General features: G+C 46.6%; 1 pseudogene across 1 annotated transcript; it reads left to right on the top strand.

Annotated features, from left to right (window-relative positions):
* The first annotated feature begins 12,195 nt into the window (after window positions 1-12,195).
* Window positions 12,196-12,874, top strand: LOC308244259 (protein INCA1-like; annotated as a pseudogene). The gene has a single exon. The product of its transcript is annotated as a protein INCA1-like (transcript).
* The last annotated feature ends 9,849 nt before the right edge of the window (window positions 12,875-22,723 follow it).

The following is a 22,723-nucleotide window of genomic DNA, read 5'->3' as shown; positions in this document are numbered from 1 at the left end:
CAGTCTCTGCCTTCAAGGAGTTTACAGCTATGAGGGGAGATTAAGCAAGAGCCTTGTGGGTAAAGAAAACCAAATACAGTAGAGTGCTGAGGAGGGAGGGGTCAGATCTGCTTAGGTGATTGTGGAAGGCTTACTAGTATATATATAAGAGGGTGGTTTCACCTGGGCCTCAATCCTGACAAGATCAGGTAAGGAAGAATGTGGATACAGGAAAATGCTAACCATACCCAAAGACTAAAGAATCAATCCAATCCTCTGAAAGAGACATGGGGTTGGGCCGGGCGGGGGTGGGGGGGGGATACAATTTGCTTGAGAACATATTTAGGAAAGGAAATCTGATGCTAAAATAGTATAAAATTCCAAAATATAAGAAAACCACAGGCCCAAAATGGTATTACTCATGCTAAAAGCCCATGATACCAAACCTAGTATCTACAGTTTCTGGTCAAAACCAATAAAGCAATCTGTCCCGTGGGCCCTCTCCATCCCCTCCCCCATAGAAAAAAGGGGCAATCTGCATGATACAACCCCTTCCCATTTTCTCCAGTGGCTCCCCCCAAATAATTCTTTCTTTTCTTTTGTTAATAGGTGCCTTTCCTGACCCTTCTTCCTATAAAAACCTCCCATTTTGTACAACCCCTCCTCTCAGCCCCTTCTGTTGCTAGATGGGGTGCTGCTGGATTCATGAATCACTTAAAAAAGCCAATTATTCTCCAAAATTACTCAGTCAAATTTTGTTCTTTAACAAGTTTTAAAAATACAAGCATAGGTATATGTTGCTTATGATTGTCAATTCGCTCCAGCCAAAACACCAGCAGATGCTTGTAGTTGAACCCAGTGGGTGTTGGAAAGGGTTTAGGATTTGGAGTTACACTTGCAGATTTGGGGAAAGGTCAAGGAAGACAAGCTTTGCTCTGGATTGGATGATACCAGGAAGCCAGGGAATTCTACAGCTGGGTACCTTAGTTAATTTTATCTAGACGCTGGGAGGAATGAAGCAGGACGGAAGCGGTGATATGTAAAGTAGCAGTAGCCACAAGTATTAGCTAGGAGAGGGGGGTGTTTGGTCATTTTTGTGGCTTGGACACTGTTCTTATTTTTGTCTGAAGAAAGTATGGAGATGGCTGAGGATGGGCAGAAGAGGAACATAGGGAGGCAGCAGTAAAGGTGCTGGTCCTGAAGAAGCAAGCCTGTGGCCCTAACCGGTTTGGCTCAGTGGATAGAGCGTCGGCCTGCAGACCGAAAGGTCACAGGTTCAATTTCGGTCAAGGGCATGTACCTTGGTTGCGGGCACATCCCCAGTAGGAGGTGTGCAGGAGGCAGCTGATCAATGTTTCTCTCTCATCAATGTTTCTAATTCTCTATCCCACTCCCTTCCTCTCTGTAAAAAATCAATAAAATATATTAAAAAAAAAAAAAGAAGCAAGCCTGTGTTTGACTGAGTTGGGGGTGGGAGTGGGGGGAACAGAGGAGCAGAACATAACGAAAGCCATGTGTGAAGCAGGCACTTGGAATATGGGAGACTGGCGAGACCACAGCAAATGGGCCTTCCTGTCTTTTCTTGCCAGCACCCAGGATTTGATCAAGACCAAGGTAGCTACTTGCTGAGTGAGCGGTAGGGAGTCCTCATGCTAGGGGGAATTCTAAGGGAGGAAAGGACCTCAGGGACAGAGGAGTCGGCTGGGAAATGACATGGACACGGAGCCAGACTTATTCCCTCTTCAGTTTCCCAAGTCCAGACACTTCCTCATCCTCCATGTAGTCACTCCACATCCTTTTTCCTCTCTGCTCTCTGTCCCCCTTGGCTCACCCTTCATTACAACCTCCCTGGGGGTCTTTGTGTTTCCACTCTCCTGGGCCCCTCCCAGAGGCTCTCCTTAATCTGGCACAGCTCAAGATATAAATATAACTCTCCCCCTGTCTGCCCCAAATTTCTTGCCAGCAAAAGGGAGGCAAACCTGTTATGGTAGGAAAATGATTCTAAGGAGATTTAGTTTCTCTGTTTCTAATGGCTATATTAAAAACAAAGGTAAGAGCCTGAATGGCTTGGCTCAGTGGTTGAGCATCAACCTATGAACCAGGAGCTCACAGTTCGATTCCCAGTCAGGGAACATGCCCACGTTCTGGGTTAGATGCCTGGTGTGGGGCATGCAGGAGGCAGCCGATCAATGATTCTCTCTCATCATTGATGTTTCTATCTCTCTCTCCCTCTCCCTTCCTCTCTAAAATAAAAAATGTATTTTTTTTTAAAAAAAACAAGAAACTATGAAGATTATGTCTATCCTCTGCTTAAGTCTTCCTATGGGGTCAGGTCCACTTTGAATAAAGTCCAACGGGTTCTTGGCCGGTATAGCTCAGTGGTTGAGCATCAACCCATGAACTAAGAGGTCACCAGTTTGATTCCTGGTCAGGACACATGCCCAGGTTGAGAGCTCGATGCCCAGTGGAGGTGTGTGTAGGAGGCAGCCAATCGATGTTTCTAAACTCTCATTGATGTTCCTATCTCTCTATTCCTCTCTTTCTAAAATCAATAAAAACATATTTTTAAGCCCTAGCCAGTTTGGCTCAGTAGATAGAGCTGTCGGCCGGCGGACTGAAGGGTCCTGGGTTCGAGTCCAGTCAAGGGCACATACCTGGGTTGCAGGTTCCCAGCCCTGGTTGGGGGCATGCAGGAGGCAACCAATCGATATGTCTCTCTCACATCAGTGTTTCTCTCTGTCTCTCCCTCTCCCTTCCACTCTCTCTAAAAATAAATGGAAAAATATCCTCGGGTGAGGATTATAAAAACACACACACATACTTTAAAAAAATCCAACTGGTTATCCTGGCTGATAGAGCCATCCATGACCTGCCATTCGCCCCTGGCTGACCTAGTCTCCTGCTTTCTTCCACTTGCCCACTGTGCTTCAGTCATATTGAACTGGATTCCTCCAATGAAGGCTTTCATTTTTAAAAAATTTATTTTTTAAAACATCATTTTCATTTTTTTAAAAATATACTAGTATATATATATCTTTATTTATTTCAGAGAGAAAGGGAGAGGGAGAGAGAGATAGAAACATCAATGATGAGAATCATTAATTGGCTGCCTCCTGCATGCCCCCTAGTGGGGATCGAGCCCGCAACCCCCACATGTGCCCTTGGCAGGAATCGAACCTGAGACCCTTCAGACTGCAGGCCGACGCTCTATACATTGACCCAAACCAGCTAGGGCTCCAATGAAGGCTTTCAAACCTTTCTGTCCTCAAATCACAGTCAGAAATATGTTATATCACAACCCAAAACACACACACACTCACACTTTATATACATATACACATTTGTACTAGTACATATACATACATATATACAATATATATACACACATATATTTATACTGAAATTAAAGTTTTTCATGCCTAGCTGGGGTTGCTCAGTGGTTGAGCATCAACCTATGAACCAAGAGGTCACCAGTTCAATTTCCTGTCAGGGCACATGCCTGGGTTGTGGGCTTGATTCCCAGCAGTGGGCATGCAGGAGACAGTCAATGGGTGTTTCTCATTGATGTTTCTATATTTCTATTTCTCTCTTTTCCCCTCTCTCTAAAATCAATAAAATCATACATTTTAAAATATATTTTATTGATTTTTTTACAGAGAGAAAGAGAGAGGGATAGAAAGTTAGAAACATTGATGAGAGAGAAACATCGATCAGCTGCTTCCTGCATACTTCTTACTGGGGATGTGCCTGCAACCAAGGTACATGCCCTTGACCAGAATCGAACCTGGGACCCTTCAGTCCATAGGCCGATGTTCTATCCACTGAGCCAAACTGGTTAGGGCAATAAAACATATTTTTTAAAAAAGTTTCCCAAAACGTTTAACTTTACTAGATACAGTGTCCTCTGATTTTACTCAGGGACTGTTCACTGCTCTCCCTTGGCCAGGAATGCCCTTCTCCTTGATTGTCCCAACGGGAGCCTTTTGGTCCCTTAGATCTCAGGTTAAGTGTCACCTGCCCAGAGAGGTCACCTAGACCAAAGTAGCCACCTGATCATTCTCTTTCATGTTCTCTGCCATTTGCACTATGATATTCTTCTGGGTTATGTTTTTTGTTTACCTACTTCTTTGTTGATTGTCCTGCTCCACTCTGAACTTGGTGGGGGCAGGGCCTTATCAGGATTGTGCCCTGCCTTATATCCAGTGCCTGGAGCACAGCAGGTGCTCAGTGTCCGTAGGCTGAAGGAATGAGCCTAATCAAGATCCTTCCTCTCTTTGGGCCTCAGCATTCTCATCTACAGAATTCAACGTCAGACTCCATCTCTGAGAACTCTTCCAGTTTGACCTATTCCAGGACACTCCAGACAACCAAAGTCTAGCAGTGAGGGGAACAGAGAGGGTCAGACAGTCACCTGTTTACCTGCAATGCTGTGTACAGACTGAGGACAAATATTGAGGAAGGGCCTTGCTTCCAGTCTGGTGGAGGCCAGTGGTATATACCCAGGCACAGAGCAAATAATGGAAGGGCAGAGCTGGAGTCAGCCAGATATAGTGACAACAACCTTGGTGGTGTGATTCCTGTGTGCTGTGCTCTGCCTGCATCGTCTCGCACAGCTCGGTGTTCTGAGGGTGGAAGAGCAGGTACAGAACACATTAGCATTCTGGCTCAGGAGTCGGCTGGACCAGATTCAAAACCCGACACTTCCAGAAGCAGCACAGGTGGAGAGTACAGTCTGGAGCCTTGCGGCTGGTCTGATCTTGGCCCTATCGGTTAGCAGTTGCATAACCCTGGGAAAATTACTCAACCTGTCACTGAACTTTCTTACGTTTCAAATGGAGATGGCATGAATTACATTACCTCATGTTTTTCCTAGCACTTCCTGGGGACTGGAAATCTTAAGCAAACTAGGACTCTCCACTGGGGCTGCCATCCCATCTGACCCCGTGGGGCGTCTGACCGCAAGGGGCTCCTGGCCTGCAGGCACAGCATAGCTTGCTTCTTGAAAGCCTTGGCTCTGCATGCAGCAGGCTGAGACAGGGGCCCAGGGCCCAGCACTTACTAATCCGTGACCTTAGACAAGCCACAGCCTTTGTGAGTCCTAGTTTCCTCAGCAAGGACTTTGGATTCCCGGAGCCAGGGTTTCATCCTCACCTGGGTCAGTCTTCCGATGGCCAGCTGCAGCACTTCCTCTTCCCTGAGGGAGAGAAACCAGAATTGCCACAGAGAGTCCTGAACTCTGGCATTCTTTAGTCTTTCCTTTCCTCTTCCAGTTTTCTCCAGATTAAATAATCCAAATCCCTTTCTTGCCCTCACAAATCTAGTTCTCAGCCCTTTCTCCATTTCTCCTTTCCGCCTCCCTTTATCACCTGTCTTCTGACACTGAGAGCACCAAGTCCAGCTCCCCGATCCTGGCTGGGGTGAGTGAGGGTTGTGCTAAAGAGGCTGAGACCTCACCCTACGTCCTTAGGACCCTCAGGTCCAGAGAGTGTCAACTGCTCCTGAGGCCTTCACCAGCTGCAGGGCATTGTGCTCTCCTTGCCCTCTTTCACATACACTTCTCACTACTCTGTCAGCTCAATACTAGTTCACTGACAGTGAAGCCTAAACATAAGAGGTGGGGTTCTTCTGGCTCCCCAGCTCTTCCTTGGAATCGGGGAGGGGGGCGGGGGGGTCTATCAGAGTGGGACAAGCTAATAACCGCAAATAGACTTGCCTCTTCTGAAGGAAGGGAAAAAATGCCACAGTGGGGGATGTTCCAGGAGGGAAACAAAATATAAAAAGGGTAAAAGACCCAGAGACACATACAGTTCAGAATTGTGTTACAACCTTCATTTATCAGCACTGAGGTGAGTGGGAGAGGCAGAGGGATGAGCGATGGGTGGGGTAAATCTGGGAATTTTCAACAGAAGTAAGGATATGGGGGGCAGGGCAGGGGAAAGAAATGTCCCCAAACACTGCGGGGGAGGACGTAGGGGAGGCCGGGGGAAGGTCAATGGGGAAAAAAATGAGACATACGTACTACTATTTGTAATACTTTAAACAATAAAAAAATAAATAAATAAAAGTTCACTATTGAAAGGTTAAAAAATAAAATAAAATGTTAAACCAAAAAAAAAAAAAAAAAAAAAGTCCCCACCCCCATGCCATGGAAAACCAAAAGATCAGAAAGGTGTTAGTGTGTGAACTGTGTTTATTTTTTCCGAAGTCTAAAAATACAGTGAAAAGGAAACACACACACACACACACACACACACAAACTAACCTAACCAGAAACGGGAAAAGTGGTCATGGCAACAGCTGAGAAATCGGAGGCAGGAATTTCAGGAACTGGGATAACTCAGTGACCGGGGTTGGAAATTCCACCCCATGACGAGGCTCTTGAAAGGTGCCAGCTTCCGATCAGAGTCTGGAGCACTTTCCAGCAGCCCCGGGTGGGGCGGGGAGGGAGGGAGACTGGGGAGGAAGTAAATGTCTCCCACTGAGAGGCAGGCCTGTGGCCTTGGGGAGTGTGGGGTGAGGAATGGGTAGCTGTGGGGTCCTCCATTTAGCCCTCTCTCACAGCAATCATAACTATAACAATAACAACCCCTTACTATGATACCAGGAATCTTTTTTTTAATTGATTTTTTACAGAGAGGAAGGGAGAGGGATAGAGAGTTAGAAACATCGATGAGGCAGAAATATAGATCAGCTGCCTCCTGCACACCTCCTACTGGGGATGTACCGCAACCAAGGTACATGCCCTTGACCGGAATCGAACCTGGGACCCTTCAGTATGCAGGCCGATGCTCTATCCACTGAGCCAAACCAGTTCTTCCGTACCAGGAATCTTGTGAACTACTATTATCCTCAGTTTATAGGGGAGGACTCAGAGGCATGGAGAGGCTGAGTAACTTGCCCAAGGTCTTACAGCTGGCAAATGGCAGAGCTACGGACCTTTAGGAGATCACAGATCCCTTTTGTGGATCTGATGAAAGCTATGTACCCAGTACCCAGGAAAAACTTAGAATGAATTTATATACAACATTTTATATTCAATTTCAGAGAGTTCAAAGAGCCCCTAATCCCATTCCATGGTAAAGCAATTGGATAGTAGGGCCAGCGTGGAATGATCTCCTACCCCATCTCCAGCCTGACAAATACTCCAGTAAACAAGGCAACTGTGTATATGAGGGTGGCTTACAGCAATTGCCTGCCACCCCTCAAAACCCCTGCTATCCTGGGACCCCGGATTTGGCCTAGTTGACTTGAGAAGTCTTCCCAGACTGCTCTGGTGTAAGGTGGGGAGAGGGGTGGCAGGTGGGAGGGGCTGGGCTGGTCACATTATAATGGGCTCTGTGGAGAAGCCAGAATTGTGCTGTATTAGAGGACAATGCTTTTCTCTCACCCCCTCAGGGTATCCTTTTCGGGTAGAGATTGGAACTGCCCCGACCAGAAGAGATGAAGGCTTCCTCCCTTAATTAAATGCCCAGGGGTTGCTATGGAAACCAGAGCTTCCAAATCCCGGCCAGACAATGGGGAGAGGAGCTGCCTCCAGCCTAGACAAGTGAAGCTTCAGGGGCCTCACTGGGGACAGGAATGGAAGCTGGAGGGTGAAAAAAAGAAAGGGTGCCAACCAGGGATCTCAGCCTCCCCTCTCCCTGAAACTGTGGGAAGGGGCCTCTCAGAACCAAGGGGTCTGCCTGAGACAGGACAGGGGGTGAGACTGAGGGGGGGGAGGGGGGAAGACACTCCTGAAAAGGGAAAGGGAGTGGGGGTGGGGTAGCTGGAGTCAGGCGCTGCCCAGAACTACTGAACACCTCCTTTGTTCCCAGAGGAGAAAGCCAGCCAAGTTGGTAAACAAAGGGAAGAGGCCAGAGGGCAGACAGCTAGGCGATAAGGCCTGGACCGCAAAGAGCTGAGCAGTGAAGCCTGAGAGAGGGAGGGGAGTCTCCAGAATCCCACTGACAGGCTGACCGTTTGCTTATATTGTCACATTAACACACACCGTCACTAGAACCACATGGGACCCACACAGACACACACCTCTACAGAAACAGTGTGCTGAAGCACCTGTCACTGGGAACACAGCCCCCTGTGCATCCCATCCTTTGGAATGCCTCTGAAGGGAAGGCAAAGGACAGCTCTGGTAACCAGCTCAGCCGAATGTGGCATGTCAGTAGTCATGGATCCTGTAACCTCAGGTCAAGGAGAAAAGACCCGATTTTGAAAGCATGATACTTGCCATTCATCAACACTTAGTGCCAGGCACTATGTATGTTGAAGGCAATACAAACAATCTCTTTAATGCCCCCTCCAACTCTGTGAGTAACAGTGGCTGTCTTCGCTTACTAGAGAGGGGAATCTGAGGGGAAGTGAGGTAAAGCCAGCAGGCCTCACAGCCAGCAGCACCGACCTGGGAACTGAACCCAGGTCTGCCTGGCTCTAGTGCCTGTGTGCCTTATCACTTTCCCCATCTTTGCTACTGAAACCTCTTGGAAACTTTTCTCAGAAAGCCCACTCTGTTCTCATCCCTCCGCTCTCCCACTCGGTGTTACCTAAATACTTCTGTAGAAGCAGTTCCCAATTTGTAAGCTAGTTATCTAAAGGGTTTATATATAACTTGGTGGTTTGAAACCCAAACACATTTCTCCCAGAGAAAAAGGTATTACATGGGTCCAGAAAGGCCACTTGACCCAGAACGCAGCTGACAGTGGTACATCTCGTTCAGGACTAGCCTCGGGCCCCGGCCATCATTAATAATATCATTTCCTGGAGAAATACACTCTCCAGTTACATTGGAGAAAAAGAAACAGCTTTCTTTCCATACTTTCTCCTCCCTCTCCTCCCTCACCCTGCTGGACCTATACTCCAGTTTGTGGAGTGGCTCGGTGGGGGAAGATCGTAAATCATAATTCAAGGCTACATGCTGGGTGCTGACCAAAAAGGCATGTTTCTTGAGGGGACCAGGGTGGAGAACGGCTCAGGAACCCAGACTTCCAAAGCAGAGAGAAGGCTGGAGGGCAGCGGGGGCAAGCATGATGGCTGTCTGCAACTATGGAAGGGCTGTCTTGATTGCACGCAGCTCCAGAGGACCAAACTAGGACCAAGAAATAACAGGGTGTCAGAGTTCTCTTTGGTGAGGAAGAACTTTCTAACTATTAAATCTCTTCAAAAGTGGAATGGGCCTCTTGGTGAGGTAATGAGTTCTCTGCCACAGGGAGCATTCAAGGAGGGGGTATATGACCTCCTCTTGAGCATATGGGAGAGGGAAAGAAGCATTGGACAAGTAGACCTCTGAGATCCCTCTAAATTCATATACTCATTTAGCAAAATGTTATGGAGTATCTATATGTACCCAGCACTACACCTAGGAACAAGGTCTACAGTGGAGAATAAGATGGGGTCTTTGCCCTCAGGAGTATAGACTCTAGTGGGAAAGTCAGGCATTAAATAAATAAATACAATTGAATATATAATTTCAAATGATGATATCATTATAAAGGAAAATCATAGGGTACTAATGTGAGAATAACAGGAATCTAATTGAGATTGGATTCAAGAAGGCCTCTCTGAAGAACCCACAGTCAGACTGAGGTTTAAAGGATGAGTAGGGGTCAGCCTGGGAAAAGGGGTGTGTGCGCGCACACACACACGCAAAGGCAACAGCAAGTAAGAAGACATGAAGACCCTGGGGGAGGAAAGAACAGTGTGACTAGAAAATTGTGGGTGGAGAATGGCAATATATGACACTGACCGGAGAGGAAGGGGGTGGGTCTCACAGACCCTGACCTTACTCCTAACTAGTTGCCCCTCTCGAGTCCAGGATCCCTAGGCCTTGGTCTCTGGAGCTCCCCCAGGTACAAGCCCTCATCCTTTCCTGTGGCTCCTCCCACTGCCCTGGGACTTCCCACATAGTGGTGTTTCTTGTATTTTATCCACTTCCCAGGAGGTGGATGGTAGAATTTGGCATCTGCCTTGTGTGGGAGGCCCAGGTTTAATTCTTTACCCTTGCCTTTGCTCTCAGGAGACAGCGTCTTTTAGTAGTGGAGCCCGGACTCTGGGACCAGAGCGCCTGGGCTCAGGTGGTGGCTGTTTGATCTTGCCAAGTTACTTCACTGCTGTGGGCCGCATTTGCTCCCCATGTAGGAGGAGGATGACCGTACCTTGCTCCTAGGTGTGTTATGGATTAATATTTGTTAAGTATTTAGGACAGTGCCTGACAGGTAAATCACTGGCAATAAATCATTGCAATATCTGCTTCCCTGTCTCATTCCGTGCTCTCCCAGTTCCACCCCTAGGCCCACAGCGGGGAGCCAGGGACCAAGCCACTTTTCCTCCCCCACTTTTCTAGCCAAGGCTACCTCTGGCCACAGCTCTTAAAAAGTAGGTAGAGCCAAAACCGGTTTGGCTCAGTGGATAGAGCGTCAGCCTGCGGACTGAAAGGTCCCAGGTTCGATTCCGGTCAAGGGCATGTAACTTGGTTGCGGGCACATCCCCAGTGGGAGGTGTGCAAGAGGCAACTGATCGATGTTTCTCTCTCATCGATGTTTCTGACTATCTATCCCTCTTCCTTCCTCTCTGTAAAAAATCAATAAAAATATATTTAAAAAAAAAAAAATAAAGTAGGTAGAACTGCCCAGCCAGTATGGCGCAGTGGTGGAGAATCGACCCATGAACCAGGGGATCTTGATTCAATTCCCGGTCAGGGCAAATGCCTACGTTGTGGGTTCAGTGTCCAGTAGGGGGGCAGCCAAGCAATGAGTCTCTCTCACTATTGATGTTTCTATCTCTCCCTTCCTCTCTCTTAAAAAAAAAAAAAAAAAAAGTAGGCCGAGCTGAGCTCACTGCTGCGCAGCCCTCCTCACCTCCAGAGTAAAAGATGTTCCTAATGGGAGGTGCAGGCAAATCAAGGTGCACTGGTGGTTCCTCCCCCCCCCCCCCCCGCCCCTTCTAAGTGGTTTCAGAGGTTCAGAGTATTCTGGATACAATGAATGTATCAATGAGACTCATTTCCTGGGCCCTGGGCCTGATCCCCAAGACTGAGTTTAAAGCTCCTCCCACATGCTCCCATGCCACCCTATGCTCATTTCCAGTGTCTAACTTACACTTCTACTGCATGTTAGGGTCGCTGAAGGAGGAACACACGAGACCAAAAGGGGTGAAGAATTATGAATTTATTAGGTCATCTGGATACCAGATGGGCTGAACCCCAAAATGGCGCCAGCACCCAAAGATGGGGAGTCAGAGGTTTTTAAAGAACTCTAGGTGGGCTTTTTCTGGGCAGAGAATTCTCTGTGCAGGTCCAGATTCTGGGAAACTCCGGAGGGGAGAGAGAATGGTTTTAGCAGGTGGAATGTGGCCTAAGCAAGTGGAATGCCCACTGTGAAGTGGCCTAAAGGTCAGTTTCCAGGGGAGGGGGTATCGATTCAGTTATTTGATCAGACCTAACACTGCATAACCACTGGCTTTCTTGTCCGAGTCCTTGAGGACAGCATCTGCCTCCTTGTTCTCGTTGCCTCCCAGGCCTGCAGATGGCACTTAGCTTTCCCATCTTCTCTCTCAGCAGTCCTCCTGGTATCTCTGCGCCAGCCACACTGGTCTGCTGTCAGCTTCTCCGGTTTGCTGTTCTCTCTCCTCGGGGCCTTTGCTTGTGCTTTTCTCACTACTCAAAGTGTTCTTCCTCAGGCCTTTGCCTGGCAAGCACCTATTCCTTCTTCAGCTTACCCATCACTTATTCTAGGAAGCCTTCCATAAGGCCCCTGATCTGGATAGGCGAGTCCCCCAGCACCTGGATTTCTCCACTGTATTTTAAGCATCTCTTTACTTGTCTGTGTCTCCCATTCGCCTGTCAAGCTCAGTCAGGTTTATCTAATTTACTATTGTATCCTCAGTGCCCAGCATAGGGCCCATAATAGACCAGGAGTTTATGCCCTGGAGCCTATGGATGAGCTACATTCAGGGGTTCATAAGGCTCCCAAAATCTTATGAAAATGTTTGTAGTCCTGGCCAGTTTTCTAAGTGGTTAGAGCATCAGCCTGAGGACTGAAGGATCTCGGGTTCAATTCCTGGTCTAGGGCACGTTCCTTGGTTATTGGTTTGGTCCCTAGAGCATGCGGGAGGCAACCAATCGATGTGTCTCATTTTGATGTCTCTCTCTCTCTCTCTCTCTCTCTCCCCTTCCTCCTTCCTCCCTTCCTTCTACTCTCTAAAAATCAATGGAATAAATATCCTCGGATGAGGATAAAAAAAAGAAGAAAGAAAATGTTTGGAGGTGTTCCAGGGTGGTCAGCTGATCTTCACCTCTTCTTGCCCTCCCAGAGCCTCAGACTGACACCCCAGCATTATGGAGACATCTTCTGGGAGAACCTTAGTCAAAGTCCCAGCTCCACCTGGATGGAAGAACAGTACATCCCATCCCTGCTGAGAGCCACCGGTTGTTCTCAGCCTGGAGTGTGCCCCCTGAGGGGCTGCCACCCACTGAGAAGCTTTTCAGAAGAGAAGGAGATCATATTTGGCAGGAATGCAGGGACCTGGGGGCATCGCAGCCTGAGTAAAGGCTGTCACTTACCACCCAAGGAGGCGATAGAGACTCCTCAATGAACTAAAGAAGGCCCAGTGGAGCAGCTCTGGGGCTGCAACTGAGCCCCTGGTGCCTGGCAAAGTGAGCTGTGGTTCCCCAGCACCAATGAACACCCTGATCTGGAAAAGGAGGGGGCAACCTATCCACAGGGAGAAGACCCCTTTCTCCCCCTGGCAGGACCAGCTGCTTTGGTCTCCCTGGAGTCCCCTGGTCCAGGAAGGATCTTTCCTCTCCAGGCAGCTGAGCTCTCCAATCCCCTACAGCACTGTTACAGCCAGTAGGAACCCCCTTTTCAATACCTGGGGATGGAGCTGCCTGAGGAATAAGGAATAAGGAAGAACCTTTATAAAGGCTCCACAGACTAAAGAAGGCCCATGGATGGTAAAGAAACCATTCATGCCTATCCAACATGCTAGCAATGACTCAGGGACCCACCCCCAAAGGCATTTCCTGTCCTTACCAGGGGTCCTCAAACTACGGCCCGCGGGCCACATGCGGCCCGCCGAGGACATTTATCCGGCCCGCCGGGTGCCGCTGCCTGTCCTGCTTAGCAGCCGACTCGTCCCCGGGCCCGCATAGGAATTTGTTCATAGTTTTTTTTTAAAACTATAGTCCGGCCCTCCAACGGTCTGAGGGACAGTGAACTGGCCCCCTGTTTAAAAAGTTTGAGGACCCCTGCTAGCCTCTCCCAGCTTCCTCTCCTGTCTCTGCACTAGGCACTAACAGCCCCTGGACCTCCCATCTCAACCCACTCCTCTCCGGAACTCCCCAAGGCCGGTGGCTGCCCAGTCTTGTTCCCTGCAGTGTTCTTTTTCCTATTCTATTATTAAAAGGGAAACAAGTTTAAAAAAGAAAAAGAAAATGTTTGTAGATTTGTAGTGCATTCATTTTGAAAGAGAGTATTTTTTATCATAATCTCAAAGGGTATGTAACATCCCTCCCCTCAAAAAGGACTATTAAGGTTAAGAACCATTGCCTGGCTGGTGTGGCTCAGTGGTTGAGCATCAACCTATGAACCAGGAGGTCACGGTTCAATTCCTGATCAGGGCATATGCTCGGGTTTTGGACTCAACCCCCGATGTGGGGCTTGCAGGAGGCAGCCGATCAATGATTCTCTCATCATTGATGTTTCTATCTCTCTCTCTCTCCCTCTCTCTTCCTCTCTGAAACCAATAAAAATATATATTTTTAAAAAGAACCATTAAGAAATGTGTAGGCATTTTGTAAACACTGTTTTTTTATTGGGTGCATCCACCTATGAATATAATCATCGATATTCAATAAATAGTTATTGAATGGATGACTAAGCCTCCTTGGGGTTAGGGTCCTTTAATGTTTCCAACAGATCAGAAAAAAAACTCAGAAGAAACCTTTGCCAGGAAAAGTTAAAGTGCCCCTTGCTTCAGCCCCTCATTCTGTAGCCCTAAATACCTCTCACCCCACTGGGGCCCATCACACGTAGGACCAAAGGTTCAGAGACTCACAGCTCCTGCCAGAACCCAAATTCTGTCCTGAAATCCACCTACTGCGCCTTTGCAGCCTGTCAGCTGAAAATAATCCTGGTGAAAGCAGGGGTGGCAGGAGCTGAGGAAGGAATCTGAAGAAGCTTTGAATGAGGGAGACTCTGCCCCCTGCTGGCTTCCCTGCTTCCCTCCAGCGCCCTGGCCAAGAGCCAGGTGGCCAAAGAATGAGGTCAGAGCAGGGGAGAGAAGGAGGCAAGGCAGGGGGCTGGGGAAGGGGGCAGCCCCCCGCGGGGCAGTCTTTCCTGTCAAGATTAGGCTTTGTCTTTAAACAAGTCAGGGGCAGTAGCTTCTGCTTTGGAGCCATCACCGTCCAAGGCTCCTATCTTGTACTCCCAAATGAGGAGTTTGGGGAGGGCAGGGGGCATGGTGGGGGTGGAAGTTCTCCTGGAGCTTGAGGGAAGTCCAGTCAGACTTGGCTTTCTCATCTATCTCTTTTCCTGGAGCCTGGCCACTGCCGACACCTTTGGATGCTTAGCCAATTCTTTGCATCGCCTACACTTGGTGTGTGGTGTATCAGCCTCTCCACATCACCATGGAAACAAGAGCCTCTGCATCCATCCCAGAGCTGATTTGTGAAGCTATGAGAAGAATCTGGATTTCAGGGTGCGGTGCATAGGAAGGGCAAAGGAGAAAACCTTCCCCGAAATTATGGAGAAAGAGAGAAAGAGGGAGAGAGGTATGTCAGGGTCGGGGAAGGATTGCTTTATAAGCATTATTGGAATAGCTTGTACCCTGTGAAGATGGGCAGCTTCCTTGGAAGGTCAAAAATGCAGTCCTCTCCTGGGCCACTGGTCAGTCTAAACTAATAACCCCTCGCCATCAGCTGTCCCTCAGCAGCTGTATAACCTTGAGTGAGTTACTTAACTCCTACAAGCATCACTTCCCATCTGTAAAATAAAAATAATAACAGCACTTTGCAGTATTATTATAAGAATCCAATGAGCCCTGTGCACCAAAAGGTTACCAATTCGATTCCCCGTCAGGGCACATGCCTGGATTTTGGGCTGGATCCCAGGTAGGATAGGAAAAGACTTCTTAAACAGTATACAACAAAGAAACAGTAAGCCTAAAGAAAAATACTGATACATGTGACTACATTAAATATCTAAATATCCTGTTGGCTAAAAACAAGCAAAACAATTTAAAAGGTAAAAAGGAAAGGCATAAATGTTATGGTATGTAGATTAATTTTTTTAAAGATTTTAAATTGAGTTTTAGAGAGAGAGGGGGGAAGGGAAAGGGTTAGAGAGAGAAACATTGATGTGAGAGTGAAACTTGGGCCTGGCTAGCGTGGTTCAGTTGTTGAGCATCAACCAATGAACCAGGAGGTCACGGTTTGATTCCCAGTCATGACACAGGCCCGGTTTGGGTTGTGGGCTCAATATCCAGTTTGGGGCGTTCAGGAGACAGCCAATCAATGATTATCTCTCATCATTTATGTTTTTATCTCTCTCCCCCTCTCCTTTCCTCACTGAAATAAATAAAATTATATTTTTGTAAATAAAGGAGTTATATGGAGAGTAATCTCATAGGATAATCTTATCATAAATTTCCAACTGAGCAGATCATCGTGGGTATGTTGTAGGCAGTGTGAATGGCACCAGGTGTTAGGCCTGTGGGGTCAGATGGACCTGGGTTCAGCAATCTCAGTACTTGAGTTCTGGGTAGGAAAGAATTCAGAGGCAAGACTCAAACTATAAGAGGACATTTATTTATGAAATTACAGTGGTAGAGGAAGTAATTTGTAGAAGAAATGGGCTGAGGAAACAAGTTATAGAGGCAAAGGAAGTGCTCTAGGAGCTTGGGAGTGAGGAAGGTAATGGTAACGTGCCAGGGAGATGGAGAAGGAGAGCAGGAAGGGAAAGGCAGGGCCTGCTCCAGGAGGGAGATCAGAGCTGGGTCCTCAGTTCTAAGGGTTTTAAGGGTGGAGATTTTAGGGGAGGCCCCAGGAAAAGATCTTAATACAATATTCATCAGCTTTCCAGGTGTATCCTTTCAGGATGGGGTCTCCATTGATCGATTGTTCCAGGGCAGGGGGTCATTATTCGATGCAGCTGGTCCTGAGATCAGCTGTGGCTTGTTTTGTTGCTCTTTTGGGCCTGGAGCTGAAATACAACTGAGACCTAGATGTTATCTCTAGGGAGGAAAGGTCAGGGGGTCAGAACCAACCACATGACCAACTATATGCTAGGGGAGGAAAGGTACCCCTAGGGGCAAGGCCCCACCCTACAATTGTCCTTTGCTAGGCACCTGGGTTTTTCACCCTGGTGACCTTCTGTACTTGGCTCATCATCCTTGCTCTGCTCTCATCTGTTTACCTGCCTACCACATGTAGTCATGCCTCAAGCATATAACTTTTTAAAAACATATATATTTTTATTGATTTCAGAGAGGAAGGGAGAGGAAGAGAGAGATAGAAACATCAATGATGAGAAAGAATCATTGATTGGCTGTCTCCTGCACACCCCATACTGAGGATCCAGCCCCTAACCCAGGCATGTGCCTTGTCCAGTAATCAAACCATGATCTTGTAGTTCATAGGTCAACGGTCAACCACTGAGCCACGATGGCTGGGCAAGCATATAACTTCCTTAGTTAAAGGCTTGTCTTTGCCCTGTGCAAGCCCTTTCCATTGTTTCTGTGCATCTAGGTTAACACACCTTTAAAATGCCTCTTTTCAGACCCCTTCTTCTAAAGCATGACCACCCTCAAGAGAACATAGAATCTTTTTACTATCCTGTAATATGTTTCCTGTCTTGCTTTCTCCCACCTTCATGTAATCTTCCTTAAGGTCCCTCCTTAATTTCAAATGCACAAAAGAAGCTGCAAACTGTCATTTCTTGGAAGTATTTTTCTCAGTCTGTTGAGATCTTACTTCCAGGTGTATCTTCTATTTAGCTCAAATAAATTTTTACAAAAATTCCCTAAGGGTTTGGACATTAAAAAAATAATAATAATAAAAAATATATATATATATACATATATATATATATATATATATATATATATATATATATATATATATTGATTTCAGAGAGGAAGGGAGAGGGAGAGAGAGATAGAAACATCAATGACGAGAGAGAAGAGAGAATCTTTCATTGGCTGCCTCCTGCAGGCCCCCTACTGGGGACTGAGCCCACAACCCAGGCATGTGCCCTTGACTGGAAGGGAACCCTGGACCCTTCAGTCCATAGGTTGATGCTCTATCCACTGAGCCAAACCAGCTATAGCAGTTCGGACATTCTTACATCGACATTATCTACTTGAGTTCTCTAACTGATTTAGACAGGAATCCAGAGAATATCTGTGGGAATAGACAGTAAGAATATGGGATAATGGTGGAAGAAACATAAAATTGGATCTGGCCAAATTTATTGATATAAGCTCATTAAGCAGAGATTCTGCATTTAATGTTGTAGCTCAAGGAGTTAGAAAGTGTTCTAATTGATTGGTTGGCTGAAAATTGGACCAAAAGGTGACCCACAGTGAGCAAGCTGGAAATTCGAGAATTGCCTCGGTTTAATGTAGAGGAAGGGATTCAAAGACTTAAGGAGATTGAAATGTTCAAATGGATTTTTCATTTAAGATCTACTCACACACACTGGGAGGTCCAGAAGACATACCTTTTACCATGAGTGAGAAATACATTTGTAAGGAGAGCCTCCGTATCCATGAAGAGCTCTGTGATCACTCTTCTCTGTACATCAGACCTTATAGTGGGAACTGTAGTCACTAAATTTGGAAACCAACTGGGAGTAATTGGACCTTAGAGTGGCAGGGCTCAACCACCAGAAGCCAGGTGGATATAGCTCCCATAATGCACAGAAGAGTCAAAGCAGAAACTGGAATCCTCTGATTTACAAAGGGCCTATGGTATTGGCTAGCTGACCATGGTACTTCTAGAAGTAAAATAGGAAGCCTACTAAATTCTTACTTGATCTGAGTAAACAGAAAAGTTCTAGGTCAAGTGAACAAAATTCTAACCTGTAATATTTTAACAGTAAATATTTTTAAATAAATAAAATAAGATTTTGGTAGATATGATTAAAGATCTTAAGATGAATCATAAAAACAGAGAGTTATATCCCCTCAATCAATTCCCAGACTGAGCCACCTTATAGACCTAGAACCTTTTGAATGAAGGGGAAATGGGCCCTCTTGAGGAACGATCCTCAGTACACTACCAAAAAAATAAATAAATAAATTTATACTATTAACTAGAGGCCTGGCGCACGAAATGCATGCACAGGTACAGTCCCTAGGCCTGACCTGTGATCAGGGCTATCTTCCCCAGCTGCTGGCAGCCGGCCCCACCCCCTGCCGCCGCCCAACCCTGGTTCCCCGTTCACCATCGGGCGATCAGAGACTGCTGGCCGGGTGGGGAGGGACTGAGAGGTGGTCAGTGCACCTCACAGTGACTGGTTGAGCAGTTATTCTGGTCATTCTGCCGTTTGGTCAATTTGCATATTACTTTTTTATATACTAGTATATTGATCTTTCTCTAGCCTTCTTCAAAAGGACCTATGGCCTTTTTCCAGGATAACTATGCATTAGAGAAAAGGAAATAATCATATTTTTAGGAGCTACTGGACACTAGTTATGAACTGACACTAATTCTAGAAGACCCAAAATGTCACTGTGGTCCACCAGTCAGAGTAGGGGCTTATGGATATGGAATGATCAATGAAGTTTTAGCTCAGGTCTGTCTTACAGTGCGTCAGTGGGTCCCTGAACCCATCTTGTGGTTATTTCCCCAGTTATGAAATACATAAATGAAATAGACATCCTCAGTAACTGGCAAAATCCCCACATTGGATTCCGGACCTATGGAGTGAGGGCTACTATGGTGAGGAAGGCCAAGTGGAAGCCACTAGAACTGTTTCTCCCTAAGAAAATAGTAAACCAAAAGCAATACCACATTCCTACAGGTACTGCATAAATTAGTGCCATCATCAAGGACCTGGAAGATGCAGGTGTTGTGATGCCCACCACATCTCTATGAGAGAGGAGTAAGCCAGGACAAGTAGAATAAGGAAACAGAGACAGATAGATAGCAGAGACCCAATTAGCGTCTTCTGTGCCAACCACACCCAAGGATGGATAAAGTCAGGAGAATAAATCCATTTTGGTTCATCAGCATAAAGCTGATGAGTATTCAATTGAGATCCTCCCCTAAGACCAGCTTGTCCTGGGCTTAACCCCTGAACCTTAAATTCCGGCCTTTAGAAAACATAAGAACCCTCAAGATGAAGACCTAGCCCTGGTTCTCTCTGGAGCACACCCACACCTTTCTTCCCTTTCAGGGGTGCATCTTTACTTTTCTCTCCTAAACTCTAAAGGTCCCCACAAGACTTGCAACCAGGGGAGCAGTGGGCAGAGGCAGCTTGTCCTGGGCTAACCCCCTGAACCTGCCTCCAAGGCCCCCTTTCCTCTGAATTTGCAATGAGCTAATAGCAGCCCCACTGTGGCTCACTTCTTTCCTCTAATGTTTCTGAGAGCCAAAGCAGAGCACCACCTAGGCTCTCTCCTGTTGCTTCTTCTACCCTAAACCGTTCTTTGTTTCACTGTCCCCAACTTTATTTTATTCTTTTTCACTGTCCCCAACTTTAATAAATGTACTTTCAAAATCACCTGGATTTGTATTGTGAAATCTATCCTGCACGAAGTCAAGAACCCACACACTATCTGCTGGCCCAGTCTTTTTCCCACAAACCTGCGATGGGTCTGGTCCTTTTCCAGTGACACCCATTCAACTCACCTATTTGGCCTGTGTAGAAGACAGATGGATCTTGGAGAATGACAGTGGATTATAGTAAACTTAACTAGGAGGTGACTCCAATTGCAGCTGCTATGCCAGATGTTGTTTCATTACTTGAGCAAATTCACAAGTCCTTTAGTACATGGCATGCAGCTATTGATCTGACAAATGCCTTTTTCTCCATCCCTGTCAATAAGAACCATCAGAAGTAGTTTGCTTTCAGCTGGCAAGGCCAGCAATACACTTTCACTAGCCTACCTCGGGTATATCAACTATGTGGCCCTATGTCATAATTTAGCTCACAGGGATCTGTTGGAAAACTTGTGTTGGAAAAGGCAGGCTAATGCCCAGTCTTTCACTCCTGCTCAGCCACGTAAGACTGGACGTTGAGCCCGGAACAATTTCGTACCAAGAGATAAAAAGCCCACACAGTCTGTGCTGAGCTTATCACCTTGTGTGGGAATACCTTTCTCTGTTTCTTGCTCAATGTGTACTCTTTTGTTCTGCTTAAGTATGTGCTCAGCAGCCCTCAGGCATGCCCCCAACTATTTCAGATTCCATGGGGGGTTGGGAGGGGTGCTTCTGTTGTGGCACCAGAGGGGTGCATGTAGGCCAATTGCCATGCATTGGATTCCAGGAGAGACACCCTGGCTATGGGGGGACAACACCCTTTATTGAAGCTGATCTAGCCAAATTTTATGGGTAGAAACCAGTGATGTGGGGCATGTTAAGATATTCCTTCTAGCCCTGACCGGTTTGGCTCAGTAGATAGAGTGTCAGTCTGCGGACTGAAGGGTCCCAGGTTCGATTCCGGTCAAGGGCATGTACCTTGGTTGCGGGCACATCCCCAGTAGGTGGTGTGCAGGAGGCAGCTGATTGATGTTTCTAACTCTCTATCCCTTTCCCTTCCTCTCTGTAAAAAAAATCAATAAAACATATTTTTTAAAAAAATATATTCCTTGTAAAGTGAAGGATAAGTTGTTGCATCTGGCCCTTCCTACAACCAAAAAAGAGACATAACACCTTACTGGGCCTCTTTGAATTTTGGAGGGAACATATTCCTCATATGGGTATGCTACTTTGGCCTATTTACCAAGTGACCTGAAAAGCTGCTAGCTTAGGGTGGGTCCCAGAACAAGAGAAGGCTCTGCAGCAGGTCAGGCCGCTGTGCAAGTTGCCTTGCTGCTTGGGCTACATGATCCAGAAGAGTCAATGGTGCTTGAAATGGCCGTGGCAGATTGAGATGCTATTTGGAGCCTTTGGCAGGCCCCTATCAGTGAATCACAGTCCAAGCCCTTAGAATTTTGGAGCAAAGCCCCCTACCATCCTTTGCAGATAACTGCAAAACCCTTATATTGAGAAACACCTCTTGGCCTACTACTGGGTCTTAGTAGAGACTGAATGTTTAACCATAGGCCACCTTGGGGAGCTCAGGTCACCAAGTTTCTATGTGACCTGAGCTCTCCATCATGAACTGGGTGTTATTTGACCCACCGAGCCATAAAGTTGGGCATGCACAACAGCACTCCGTCATCAAATGTATGTGGTATATACAAGATGGAGCCAAGTAGGCCCTGAAGGCACAATAAAATTACATAAAGAAGTAGCCCAAATGCCCAGGGCCTCTCTATTCCAACATACCATACACCTATAGCCTCAGGAGGATTCCCTATGGTCAGTTGACAGAGGAAGAGGAGAAGCAAGTTTATAAATGGTTCTTCACGATATTCAGGCACCACCCAAAAGTGAACAATCACAGTACTTAGCCCTTTTCTGGGACATCCCTGAAGGTTGTTGTGAAGGGAAGTCTTCCCAGTGGGCAGAACTTTCAGCAGTGTACCTGGTTGTTCACTTTGTTTAGAAGGAGAAATAGCCAGATGTGCGACTATATATATCAACTCATGGCTGTGGCAATGGTTTGGCTGAATGGTCAGGGACTTGGAAGGAACATGGTTAGAAAACTGGTGACAAGGAAATTTGGAGAAGAGGTATGTGGATAGACCTGACCGAGTAGGCAAAAAAATGTGAAGGTATTTGTGTTCCGTGTGAATGCACACAAAGAGTGACCTCAGCAGAGGAGGATTTAATAATCAAGTGGATAGGATGACCTCATCTGTGGATATCAGTCAGTTTCTTTTCCCAGCCACCCTGTCATTGCCCAAATGGATTTATAAACAAAGCAGCCATCGTGGCAGGGATGGAGGTTTTGCATGGACTCAGACACATGAACTTTCACTCACCAAGGCCAACCTGGCTATGGGAATTATTGAGTGCCAGATCTGCCAGCAGAAGAGACCAACACTAGGTCCCCCTACATGGTACCATTCCCCTGGGTGAACAGGTTGACAACACTGGACCACTTCTGTCATGGAAGGGCAGTGTTTTGTTCTTACTGAAATAGACATTTACTCTGGATACACATTTGCCTCCTCTGACACAATGCTTCTGCCTTTTCTGGATACTTCATGTAGACAGCCCTGCCAATATGTGGTCTCTTGTGTCTGGCTTCTTTCAATGAGCATGTTTTTGAGATTAATTCACGTTGTAGCATGCATCTGTAGTTAGGTATCTTAGACTGATATCTAAAGTAAAATAGCTATATAGCTATATTGCATGGTAAATTTATGTTTAAAAATTTAAGAAACTGCTAGAGCAACATTCTGTTTACTAGATGGGATGCTGCCTGATTCATAAATTGTTCAGTAAAACCAATTAGATGGAAGGAAAGAAGGAAAGAAGGAAGGAAGGAAGGAAGGAAGGAAGGAAGGAAGGAAGGAAGGAAGGAAGGAAGGAAGGAAGGAAGGAAGGAAGGAAGGAAGGAAGGAAGGAAGGAAGGAAGGAAGGAAGAAAGAAAAGAAACTGCCAAACTGTTGTCCAAAGTGGCTGCAACATTTTACAATC

The sequence above is a fragment of the Plecotus auritus genome (assembly GCF_963455305.1).
Source record: "Plecotus auritus genome assembly, chromosome: 3".
NCBI lineage: Eukaryota > Metazoa > Chordata > Mammalia > Chiroptera > Vespertilionidae > Plecotus > Plecotus auritus.
The sequence above is the reverse complement of the archived record's forward strand: the minus strand, read 5'-3'. Positions and strand labels throughout refer to the sequence as shown.